General features: G+C 46.9%; 2 protein-coding genes across 2 annotated transcripts in view; both read right to left on the bottom strand.

Annotated features, from left to right (window-relative positions):
* LOC119976643 (zinc finger protein 721-like) overlaps window positions 1–13,583 on the bottom strand; it is a 999,221-nt gene that overhangs the window by 636,207 nt on the left and 349,431 nt on the right. The gene's annotated exons all lie outside the window — the stretch shown is intronic.
* The window catches only part of LOC119975582, a 125,435-nt gene that overhangs the window by 89,258 nt on the left and 22,594 nt on the right, over window positions 1–13,583 (bottom strand).

Here is a 13,583-nt window from a genome sequence, read left to right as displayed (position 1 = left end):
TACTATCATGTGGACTGTGAATGGTCAGTTCTGTCTGTGTGTTGGGATCTGGATGTTTACTGACTTTTCAAAACCCTCCAAGATCTCCCACCACTCTCTGTAAATAAAACCTCCTCAGAAAAATTGACTTACACTTATATGGAGCATCTGGCAACCACCAGATGTCCCAAAGATCTTTCCAGCCAATGAAGTAGTTTTGAGATGTGGTCACTGTGGTGATGTAGGAAACATGGCTGGCAATGTGTACACACCAAGATGCCACAAACAACAATGTGATAATGGCCAGATAATCTGTTGTTTAGTGGTGTTGATTGAGGATTAATGTTGGTTAGGATACTGGGGATAACCTGTTCTCCTGCACATAGTCCTCAAATCGAGATGCCAGCATCTTTTTACCTACAACATCGCATCAAAGTTCAGCAGCGATATCAGGCGGTAAGACTCACACTGCTCAATGTTCTTATCTTTCTTTAACATCATGGTGATGGACACCTGAGACAGTGTGTGGGGGGGGGGGGGGGGGGGGGGGGGAAGAGAGAGCCCCCCCATATCCCACAGCTCATTGTACGTTGTCACTTGCAACGACCCCAGCTCTGCACCAAACGTCTTATAAAATTCTACTGGAAACCCTTCCGGCCCTGGGGCCTTCCCTGCTTACATTGCACCTTCCCTGCCCTGCCGTCCATCACCTCCCTCAACCCAATCGGGGCCCCCCACCTCTGCACCCTCTTCCCCCTCCACTTTAGGGAACTCTAATCCATCCAGGTACCACTGCATCCCCGCCTCCCCGACTGGAGGCTCCGACTCATGCTGCCGCCGACAGAAGGCCTCAAATGCCCCATTCACTCCCTCTGGATCCATCATGACCGTACCCTTCTCGTCCCTCATCCTCCCAATCTCCCTCGCAACTGCCTGCTTCCTCAGCTGATGGGTCAGCTTCCTGCTTGCCTTTTCCCTGTAATCATACACAGCCCCTCTGGCCCTCCGCAACTGCCCCACTGCCTTCCCAGACCCAAACTCCATCAGGAGCCTCTGCCTCTCCTTTAACAATCCCTCCTCCAGAGCCGTTGAAGCATCCGATCTACACTCAAGTGTCTCCTCTACTAGTCTCACACTTACCTCAAGTTCCACCCTCTCCCTATGCGCCTGGATCGGAATAAATTTATCCTGACTACCGCCTTAAGTGCCTCCCACAGCATGGTGGCTGTGATCTCCGCTGTATCGTTCACCTCTGCATACCCCCAAATGGCAACCTTCACCCACACACACCCCCTCATCCGTCAGCATCCCAACTGCGGCCGTTAGGCTGCCCTCTCGGTCGGAAATAACAATCGGCAAGTACTCCGAGTTGGCCACCCAACCTGGGAATACGCCCAGTGCACAAGGGAGAAGTAAGAGAACTCCTTTGTCATCAGCCTCACAAACATCCAAGGTCTGCCACTCCCATGCGCTCCATGAAGCCTCTCAAACCTCTCGCCACTACCGACACCCTCGACGACTTAGGATTCAACCGGTCCATACTCGGATCTCGGACCGTATTGAAACCTCCCCGCCCCACCCCCCCCCCCCCCCCCCCCCCCCCCCCCCCCCACCCCCGCCCCTCATAATCAGCTGATCCGTGTCCATGATCCTCTCGAACACCTGCCTCAAAGTCCACAAAGTCCCAATTCAGGCCATAAACATTCACCAGGAGTACAGGCATCCCCTCCAGCTTCCCACTGACCATCACATACCTACCCTCTGGATTGGCCACAATGCTCCCCACCACAAAGGCTTATTAACCAACATTGCAATCCCCCTCATCTTCATGTCTAACCCTGAGTGGAACACCTACCACTGTTGTGAATGTATTCACCATAATGCATAAATGATACTGTAACCTATGACCTGGAAGTGGGTATATGAACTGCTTCCAGGTACTGTACTGTAACCCTGGTATGGCTCCGCCTCATCGGGGCCATATATAGACCAGCCGCCTGTGGGTGGCACTCATTTGTACAACCGACTCTGGCTAGGCAAGTTCATGACTAATAAAGCCGGGCAGCACGGTGGCCTAGTGGTTAGCACAGCTGCCTCACGGCGCTGAGGTCCCAGGTTCGAATCCCGGCTCTGGGTCACTGTCCGTGTGGAGTTTGCACATTCTCCCCGTGTCTGCGTGGGTTTCGCCTCCACAACCCAAAAAATGTGCAGAGTAGGTGGATTGGCCACGCTAAATTGTCCCTTAATTGGAAAAAATAATTGGGTAATCTAAATTTAAAAAAAAAAAATGACTAATAAAGCCATACTCGCTCTCTCTGCCTCTCTGAATTGAAGGTATATCACCCACCCATCCCTTCCTCAGCTTCGTCTGATCCCCCAGCTTTGGGTGCGTCTCCTGTAAGAACACAATGTCCACCTTCAGGTTCCACAGACGCGCAAACACATGCCACCGTTTAACTGGCCCATTCAACCCTCGCACGTTCCACATCACCAGACTGGTCGGGGGCTCTCTGGCCAGCTCCCCTGCCAATCAGGCATCTTGGCTGTGGAATTCAAGACTCAGTGGAAGGCTGTCTCTGAAGATATTCGTAATTCAATAGAGGTGGCTTTGGCTCCAAATAGTTTGGCTTTTTAAGCCAGCCCTGATCCGTGTCATGCACCCCTTCAGGCCCACCTTCAGATGTCGTGAGGCCAACTTTCCCTTCCCAACTGCACCACACCCATGTCAGAAATCCTCCACCCCTCCAACAACCAAACAGGACTAACCCAATCTCCACCCCCCTCGACACCTTTCTCATGGCAACCCCACCACTTCACTTCCATTAATGAGCATGGTGGCGCCTGCCCAAGACTTTCCCTCAACTTTCCAGTCCACCTCCCCTACCCTCCGAACCACTAACAAAGAGAAACAAAAGGCACACTCACCATCCCCTCTCTCCCATCGAAACCCACCCCAATTTACCCACCCAATGTACCCCACAATTTACACAAAACCCCTTTCCAAAGTCCAGTGTCCTCACACTCCCAGTCCATGGTCTCGCATAAAGTCCATCGCCTCCTCTGGCAAGGCAAAATAAAACTCCTGTTGTGATGCGTCACCCACAAGCGGGCAGGGTACAAAACCCCGAACTTGATCGCCTTCTTATAGAGGGTAGCCTTTATCTGATTGTACCCGGTCCTCTACTTAGCCAGCTCCGCACTCAGGTACTGAAAAATCCACAGCTCACTCCCCTCCAAGGTGCACCTCTTGGTCTGCCTCACCTACTTCAGGATCTTTCCTTTATCCAGGAACCGATGCAGCCTCACCATCATCGCCCTCAGCAGTTCCCTCGCCTGCGCCCAATCTACCTGAAGGGGCCGATCAATGGTCCCCTTCCCCATCAGCTTCTCTGGCATGATCGCCACAAACTTGGCGGTTTCTGCTCCCTCAATGCATTCAGGCATCCCAGCAATCCTCATTCTGCCTCCTGGAGGACCTCCAATTTCTCTCAGGCTTTTCTCATTGCTCAGCACCATCCCCATCTCTGCCTCCAGTGAGGTCAGCTGATCATTGTGCTCCAGCACCGACTGCTCCACCACCTGGATCGGCAGTCCCTAAGCCTCCTGCCTCTGCTCCATTCATTCAATCACCGCCTAAAGTGGCTCCACCAGCTTGGCCAAATCCTCTGAGGCCTCTTTCCTTTGCTGCTGGAATTTGCCGTTTAAAAACTCCACCAGATGCTCCGTCGACCACTGGGTGGGCAGCGCTGCCTCCCTTTCCCTCCGCCATCTTCACCTGTGTCACAGCAAAAAACCTCTCCTGCTCCAATTGCTCTTTCTTTCTCATACCACTTCTCATCCACTGATCCATACACCAACCTCATCAGAGTATTACCTTCCCTGGGCACTCATACACCTTTTTCCCCTCAAACATCCAACATTTGGGTGGAGAAGGACCGGAAAAATCCATCTTGAGCGGGAGTCACCAAATATGTGACCACTCACTCCATGGTTGCCTGGAAGTCCATCAACTGCACTCCACTCGTGCATAATGCAGCCTTGGCCTTGTTAAATCCCGCCCACCGTTTGGACAGCCCCACTCCCACATCCTGATAGAGCCTAATGGCGTGGCCTTCCCGTTTGTTGTCCCAGTGCTCCTTTGCCCACCTCAGGACTTGCTCCTTCTCCTTGTAGCTGTGGAATCTGACGATAATTGTTCTTACTTGTTCGCCTGAACAGGGCTTCTACCCGAGTGATCGTTGGGCATGATCCAACTTCGGAGGGGATGACACTCCACCCTCATCTCCCCAAATATCGTCGACATAAATGCGTTCGCATTTGGATCCTCTACTCCCACCAGCAGCTCCACGATCCTGAGGTTTTGTCCCTGGAGAGATTCTCCAAATCATCCACCTTGGCACCAGCCAGCATTGTGATCTCCGCTTCCAGCAAGACAATCCAGTCACTCTGGTTTGCAAGAGCCTCCTCCACACTCTGTAGCACTGTCCCATGCGCTTTTACCCTATCTTCACCAGCGCCGAACAAATTGGAGCCAAAGCTACCTCTATTGAATTACGAATATCTTCAGAGGCAGCCTTCCACTGAGTCTTGAATTCCACGGCCAAGATGCCTGTGCTACTGCGGGTGGCATGGTAGCACAGTGGTTAGTACTGTTGCATCACAGCAGCAGGGTTCCAGGTTCTATTCCCTGCTGGGCCACTGTCTGTGCAGAGTCTGCACGTTCTCCCCGTGTCTGCGTGGGTTTCCTCCGGGTGCTCCGGTTTCTTACCACAGTCCAAAGATGTGCAGGTTAGGCAAATTGGCCATTCTAAATTGCCCTTAATGTCCAAAATGATTAGGTGGGGTCACTGGGTTATGGGGATAGGATGGAGATGTGGGCTTAAGTGGGGTGCTCTTTCCAAGGGCCGGTGCAGACTCGATGGGCCGAATGGCTTCCTTCTGCACTGTAAATTCTATGTAAAATCGATGTAAGCAACTCGATAGTCAACAAAGTGACCTACGACATACAGCGGCTTTCACCATTTTTTCGCCAGATGATCGGATGGTGATTCTTTGTTTGCTAGCTTCTTGGACCTAGAATTTCTGGGCATTTGTCTCCTGTGGGACTCTTATCCGGTCAAATTATTCAAATTTCACCCCAAACACCCCCAGAAACTTGGTGGAAAAAAAACACCTATGGGGGGAGCCATCTCCTGTATTGACTACTCCCTCAGCTGCCACCAAAGTCCAGATGAGCATTTGAAATACTGAAAACAGTTGTTTGATCGACTACAGGTGGTTGGATTGATGGTAAACTTGGCGAAAAGTGAATTTGCAATAGCTCAAGCACGTCTTAGGTCACATGATTGGACTTTGGATTGGATTTGTTTATTGTCACGTGTACCGAGATACAGTGAAAAGTATTTTTCTGTGAGCAACTCAACAGATCATTAAGTACATGGTCAGATGGCCGCACGGTTTGTGAAAGCGAAAGCTATTGGGGAGTTTCCAGTACCATCAACGAGAAGAGAGGTTCTGAGAGAAACTTGTGCCAAATTCTAACAGTGTGGTTGCTCCACTGACTGAACTTCTGAAAAAAACACAGGAAATTTCAGTGGACGTAAATATGTCAGGAGGCATTCAATAATCTGAAAACTGCTAACCACTGCATCAGTGTTGGCACCACCTAAATATGCCAAGCACTTTAAGGTAGCAATTGATGTGAATGATGTGGGGTTGGTGTTGCAATGTTACAGGAAGACAACAAAAGAATACAAGGGCCTGTTGCTAATTTTTCTCAAAAACTAAATATTCATCAAAGGAAATGTTCAACCATCAAGGAGACATTGAGTTTGGCATCGATGTTGCAGGATTTTGACATTTATCTTGCTAACAATTCATCGGAGGCAATTGTATATACAGAGTACAATCTATTAATGTTTTTGTATCAAAGGATCAAAATGCAAGAGTTTAAATTGAGCTTATGTGACAACTATTTAACTTGAAAATTGTATATGTAGCAGGAAGAAAAAACATGATTGCAGATGCTTTATCATGACTTTGAAATGGGAGAAGACTGGAACATTCAAAGTTGGAAAAGAAAGATTGAAATGGACTCCACTCATGTTTAAATTTGCATGCTTAAATGTAATATATGTATCTTATAGAGTAATGAGTAATGTTTTGAGTTGAAAGACTTTGTAAAACAAAACCGTCTTTCAATATTGCTAGTTTTTTTTAAGAGGATGTGTGATGAATGTCAGAATTCAAGATATATATTGTATTATATGTATCTGGTGCAGTAATGGTTAAGCGTCTGGGTTAGTGTGTGGATATCTCTACTGCAGGAATGGTTTTTAAAAGCCTATTAAAAGACAGGTAGACAGCTGCGTACAGAAGGAATAATTAAAGCATCCTAAAAATAAGATCATAATTCATTCCAACCATATATATTGTTTACCGAAAGAGGGCTAACAGAATTTTGTTTATTGAAGAAGGTTCTGGGGAGGAGATAGTTCAAGACATGTGTTTAGCCTTAGTAACCCAGTTCGGGGATGGAGGTGATGTAGTTAATGCGAGGAACCAGCAGCTAAAGCAGTCAGATTCGTTTTCAGTAAATAACTTGCTATGTGAACAGAACAGGAGCTTTTTGCCAAATGCTGGGAAGTTAAGCAGTAGTTTGACACAGCCAAGAAGCTGCAGGCTGTTCCCTGAAGGATCTCTCTCTCTCTCTCTCTCAAGCAGTTTATCCAAGACATTTCTTTACAGCAAGTATTCCTGGGCTGCTGTGGGGTTTGACCTGAGATGGGTTTGACCTGAGATTGTTGATTGGAGATGAAATGAGAGAAGTTAGTTTCATTTTATTGTTAAGTATTGTTTAATTAGTAATTATAAGCTATTAGTGATATGATGAAGTTAGGTTCATCCTGTGTTGTTAATAAAGTTTGTTTTAATATACATATCTCTATTTGCGCATGAAATCACTCTGGAGCGAAGTTTGTATCGTGGTGCACATTGGTACCAATGACGTAGGTAGGAAAAGGTAATAAACAAGTTTATGGAGTTAGGCTGCAAGTTAAAGGACAGGACAGACAGAGTTGTCATCTCTGGTTTGTTGCCGGTGCCACGTGATAGCGAGGCTAGGAATAGGGAGAGAGTACACGTGGCTGCAGGAATGGTGTAGGAGGGAGGGCTTCAGTTATTTGGATAATTGGAGCGCATTCTGGGAAAGGTGGGACCTGAACAAGCAGGACGGGTTGCATCTGGCGTAGGTAGGAAAAGGGGTGTGGAGGTAATAAACAAGTTTATGGAGTAAGGCTGCAAGTTAAAGGCCAGGACAGACAGAGTTGTCATCTCTGGTTTGTTGCCGGTGCCACGTAATAGCGAGGCTAGGAATAGGGAAAGAGGTTTTCTAGTACCCTTTGGGAGGGTTTATACTAATTTGGCAGGGGAATGGGAACCGGATTTGTAGTCTAGCAACTAAGGAAACCAATATTCAGGATGCCAAAGCGTATAGTGACGCAGTGGGGAAGGTAGCACTGACAAAGGAGAGTACTTTCAGGCAAGGACATGGTTTGAAGTGTGTATTCTTCAACGCAAGAAGCATCAGGAATAAGGTGGGTGAACTTAAGGCATGGATCGGTACTTGGGACTACGATGTGGTGGCCATCACGGAAACTTGGATAGAAGAGAGGCAGAAATGGTTGTTGGAGGTCCCTGGTTATAGATGTTTCAACACGATTAGGGAGGATGGTAAAAGAGGTGGGGGGGGGGGGGAATGGCATTATTAATTAGAGATAGTATAACAGCTACAGAAAGACAATTCGAGGAGGATCTGCCTACTGAGGTAGTATGGGTTGAAGTCAGAAATAGGAAAGGAGCAGTCACCTTGTTGGGAGTTTTCTATAGGCCCCCCAATAGCAGCAGAGATGTGGAGGAACAGATTGGGAAACAGATTTTGGAAAGGTGCAGAAGTCACAGAGTAGTAGTCATGGGTGACTTCAACTTCCCAAACATAAGTTGGGAACATAGGCTGTCAGGGAAGGACACAAGTGAAATGTGTAACTTTGTTCAAGGAACAGGTTCTGCGTGTCTTTGATATGTATGTCCCTGGCAGGCAGGGAAGAGATGGTCGAGTGAGGGAACCATGGTTGACAAGAGAGGCTGAATGTCTTGTTAAGAGGAAGAAGGAGACTTATGTAAGGCTGACGAAACAAGGTTCAGACAGGGCGCTGGAGGGATACAAGATAGCCAGGAGGGAACTGAAGAAAGGGATTAGGAGAGCTAAGAGAGGGCATGAAAAATCTCTGGCAGGTAGGATAAAGGAAAACCCCAAGGCCTTTTACACATATGTGAGAAATATGAGAATGACTAGAGCGAGGGTAGGTCCGATCAAGGACGGTAGCGGGAGATTGTGTATTGAGTCTGAAGGGATAGTAGAGGTTTTGAACAAGTACTTTTCTTCAATATTTACAAACGAGAGGGGCCATATTGTTGGAGAGGACAGTGTGAAACAGACTGGTAACTCAAGGAGATACTTGTTAGGAAGGAAGATGTGTTGGGCGTTTTGAAAAACTTGAGGATAGACAAGTCCCCCGGGCCTGATGGGATATATCCAAGGATTCTATGGGAAGCAAGAAATAAAATTGCAGAGCCGTTGGCAATGATCTTTTCATCCTCGCTGTCAACAGGGGTGGTACCAGGGGATTGGAGAGTGGCGAATGTCGTGCCCCTGTTCAAAAAAGAGAATAGGGATAACCCTGGGAATTACAGGCCAGTTAGTCTTACTTCGGTGTTAGGCAAAGTAATGGAAAGGGTACTGAGGGATAGGATTTCTGAGCATCTGGAAAGACACTGCTTGATTAGGGATAGTCAGCACGGATTTGTGAGGGGTAGGTCTTGCCTTCAAGTCTTATTGACTTCTTTGAGGAGGTGACAAGCATGTGGATGAAGGTAAAGCAGTGGATGTAGTGTACATGGATTTTAGTAAGGCATTTGATAAGGTTCCCCATGGTAGGCTTATGCAGAAAGTAAGGAGGCATGGGATAGTGGGAAATTTGGCCAGTTGGATAATGAACGGGCTAACCGATAGAAGTCAGAGAGTGGTGGTGGATGGCAAATATTCAGCCTGGAGCCCAGTTACCAGTGGCGTACCGCAGGGATCAGTTCTGGGTCCTCTGCTGTTTGTGATTTTCATTAACGACTTGGATGAGGGAGTTGAAGGGTGGGTCAGGAGGGCTGTTGTCGGATGCAAAGAGACATAGATAGGATGCAGAGCTGGGCTGAGAAGTGGCAGATGGAGTTTAACCCTGACAAGTGTGAAGTTGTCCATTTTGGAATGTCAAATATGAATGCGGAATACAGGGTTAACGGTAGGGTTCTTGGCAATGTAGTTGCCACTCAAGTGGATAGAGCTGTGAAGAAGGCCTATGGTGTGCCATCGTTCATTAACAGGGATTGAATTTAAGAGCTGTGAGGTGATGATGCAGCTGTACAAAACCTTGGTCAGGCCACATTTGGAGTACTGTGTGCAGTTCTGGTCGCCTCATTTTAGGAAGGATGTGGAAGCTTTAGAAAAGGTGGAAAGGAGATTTACCAGGATGTTGCCTGGAATGGAGAGTAGGTCTTACGAGGAAAGGTTGAGGGTGCTAGGCCTTTTCTCATTGGAACGTAGAAGGATGAGGGACGACTTGAAAAAGATTTATAAGGTGATCAGGGGAATAGATAGAGTAGACAGTCAGAGACTTTTTCCCCGGGTGGAACAAACCATTACAAGGGGACATAAATTTAAGGTAAATTGTGGAAAATATAGGGGGGATGTCAGAGGTAGGTTCTTTACCCAGAGTGTAGTGGGGGCATGGAATGCACTGCCTGTGGAAGTAGTTGAATCAGAAACGTTAGGGACCTTCAAGTGGCTATTGGATAGGTACATGGATTAGGGTAGAATAATGGAGTGTAGATTAATTTGTTCTTAAGGGCAGCACGGTAGCATTGTGGATAGCACAATTGCTTTACAGCTCCAGGGTTCCAGGTTCGATTCCGGCTTGGGTCACTGTCTGTGGAGTCTGCACATCCTCCCCGTGTGTGCGTGGGTTTCCTCTGGATACTCCGGTTTCCTCCCACAGTCCAAAGATGAGCAGGTTGGTTGGATTTGGCCATGATAAATTGCCCTTAGTGTCCAAAATTTTGTGATCTATGATTAACCTAGGATAAAAGTTCGGCACAACATCGTGGGCCGAAGGGCCTGTTCTGTGCTGTATTTCTCTATCTATCTATCCTTTCCACATAGTCTTACATATTAAATAAAATATTGAGGTTTCTGTCTGGTATCCTAGCAACTATTGGGGTGTGGTCATGTATCATAATACTATCAACTTGTCTAATCATCTTAAACACCTCAATAAAACTACCCATTGATTTTCCATGTGAGCATTGGATCTCTGTAAGCTTTGGTGGGTTTGTATGATGGAAACGAGCTCCATCCTGCATCATTAAACATAGAACATAGAAAATACAGCACAGAAATACAGCACATCGAGGGCCGAAGGACCTGTACTGCGCTGTATCGTTCTATGTTCTATGTTCTAGAACAGGCCGTTCGGCCCATGATGTTGTGCCGAATTTTTGTCCTAGATTAAGAACAAATTAATCAGGGCAGCACGGTGGCGCAGTGAGTAGCACTGCTGCCTCACGGCGCCGAGGTCCCAGGTTCGATCCCGGCTCTGGGTCACTGTCCGTGTGGAGTTTGCACATTCTCCCCGTGTTTGCGTGGGTTTCGCCCCCACAACCCAAAAAGGTGCAAGCTAGGTGGATTGGCCACTCTAAATTGCCCCTTAATTGGAAAAATGATTGGGTACACTAAAATTTAAAAAAAAAAGAACAAATTAATCTACACCCCATCATTCTACCGTAATCCATGTACCTATCCAATAGTCGCTTGACGGTCGCTAATGTTTCCGACTCAACTGCTTCCACAGGCAGTGCATTCCATGCTCCCACTACTCTCTGGGTAAAGAACATACTTCTGACATCCCCCTTATATCTTCTACCATTCATCTAAATTTATGTCCCCTTGTAATGGTTTGTTCCACCCGAGGAAAAAGTCTCTTGACTCATAAACCTCTATCAAGTCGCCCCTCATCCTTCTCCGTTCTAATGAGAAAAGGCCTAGCACCCTCAACTTTTCCTCATAAGACCTACTCTCCATTCCAGGTAACGTCCTGGTAAATCTCCTTTGCACCTTTTCCAAAGCTTCCACATCCTTCCTAAAATGAGGCGACCAGAACTGCACACAGTACTCCAAATGTGGCCTTACCAAGGTTTTGTACAGCTGCATCATCACCTCACGGCTCTTAAATTCAATCCCTCTGCTAACGAACGCTAGTACACCATAGGCCTTCTGCACAGTTCTATCCACTTAAGTGGCAACTTTCAAAGATTTATGAACATAGACCCCAAGATCTCTCTACCGTTAACCCTGTATTCCGCATTGATATTTGTCCTTCCAAAATGGACAACCTCACACTTTTCAGGGTTAAACTCCATCTACCACTTCTCAGCCCAGCTCTGCATTCTATCTATGTCTTTTTGCAGCCGACAACAGCCCTCCTCACTATCCACAACGCCACCAATTTTCGTATCGTCTGCAAATTTACTGACCACCCTTCAACCCCCTCATCCAAGTCATTAATGAAAATCACAAACAGCAGAGGACCCAGAACTGATCCCTGCGGTACGCCACTGGTAACTGGGCTCCAGGCTGAATATTTGCCAGCCACCACCACTCTGACTTCTATCGGTTAGCCAGTTCGTTATCCAACTGACCAGATTTTCTACTGTCCCATGCCTCCTTACTTCCTGCATAAGCCTACCAAGGGGAACCTTATCAAATGCCTTATTAAAATCCATGTACATCCACTGCTTTACCTTCATCCACGTGCTTGGTTACCTCCTCAAAGAATTCAATAAGACTTGTGAGGCAAGACCTACCACTCAAATCCGTGCTGACTACCTCTAATCAAGCAGTGTCTTTCCAGATGCTCAGAAATCCTATCCCTCAGTATCCTTTCCATTACTTTGCCTACCACCGAAGTAAAACTAACTGCTCTGTAATTCCCAGGGTCATCCCTATTCCCGTTTTTGAACAGGGGCACGACATTTGCCACTCTCTAATCCCCTGGTACCACCCCTGTTGACAGTGAGGACGAAAAGATCATTGCCAACGGCTCTGCAATTTCATCCCTTGCTTCCCATAGAATCCTTGGATATATCCCGTCAGGCCCGGGGAACTTGTCTATCCTCAAATTTTTCAAAATGCCCAACACATCTTCCTTCCTAACAAGTATCTCCTTGAGCTTACCAGTCTGTTTCACACTGTCCTGTCAAACAATATGGCCCCTCTCATTCGTAAATACTGAAGAAAAGTACTCATTCAAGACCTTTCCTATCTCTTCAGACTCAATACACAATCTCCCGCTACTGTCCTTGATCGGACCTACCCTCGCTCTAGTCATTCTCATATATGTGTAAAAGGCCTTGGGGTTTTCCTTGATCCTAAGCGCCAAAGATTTTTCATGCCCTCTTTTAGCTCTCCTAATCCCTTTCTTCAGTTCCCTCCTGGCTATCTTGTATCCCTCCAGTGCCCTATCTGAACCTTGTTTCCTCAGACTTACATAAGTATCCTTCCTCTTAACAAGACATTCAACCTCTCTTGTCAACCATGGTTCCCTCTCTCGACCATCTCTTCCCTGCCTGACAGGGACATACATATCAAAGACATGTAGTATCTGTTCCTTGAACAAGTTCCACATTTCAATTGTGTCCTTCCCTGACAGCCTATGTTCCCAACTTATGCACTTCAGTTCTTGTCTGACAGCATCGTATTTACCCTTCCCCCAATTGTAAACCTTGCCCTGTTGCACGCATCTATCCCTCTGCATTACTAAAGTGAAAGTCACAGAATTGTGGTCACTATTTCCAAAATGGTCCCCCATACTAACAAATCTATCACTTGCTCTGCGTTCATTACCAAGTACCAAATCTAATATGGCCCCTCTGATCGGACAATCTACATACTGTGTTACAAAAGCTTCCTGGACACACTGCACAAACACCACCCCATGCAAACTATTTGATCTAAAGAGTTTACCCTCAATATTTGGGAAGTTGAAGTCACCCATGACTACTACCCTGTGACTTCTGCATCTTTCCAAAATCTGTTTCCCAGTCTGCTCCTCCACATCTCTGCTGCTATCGGGGGGCCTATAGAAAACTTCCAACAAGGTGACTCTCCTTTCCTATTTCTGACTTCAACCCAGACTACCTCAGTAGGCAGATCCTCCTCGAATTGTCTTTCTGCAGCTGTTATACTCTCTCTAATTAACAATGCCGCCCCCCACCTCTTTTACCATCCTCCCTAATCTCATTGAAACATCTATAACCAGGAACCTCCAACAATCATTTCTGCCCCTTTTCTATCCAAGTTTCCGTGATGGCCACCACATCGTAGTCCCAAGTACTGATCTATGCCTTAAGTTCACCCACCTTATTCCTGATGCTTCTTGCGTTGAAGTATTCACACTTCAACCCATCTCCGTGCCTGCAACTACTCTCCTTTGTCAGTGTTA

Source organism: Scyliorhinus canicula, chromosome 13, assembly GCF_902713615.1.
Source record: "Scyliorhinus canicula chromosome 13, sScyCan1.1, whole genome shotgun sequence".
NCBI lineage: Eukaryota > Metazoa > Chordata > Chondrichthyes > Carcharhiniformes > Scyliorhinidae > Scyliorhinus > Scyliorhinus canicula.
Note: the sequence above shows the minus strand (reverse complement) of the source record. Positions and strands in the feature narration are given on the sequence as shown.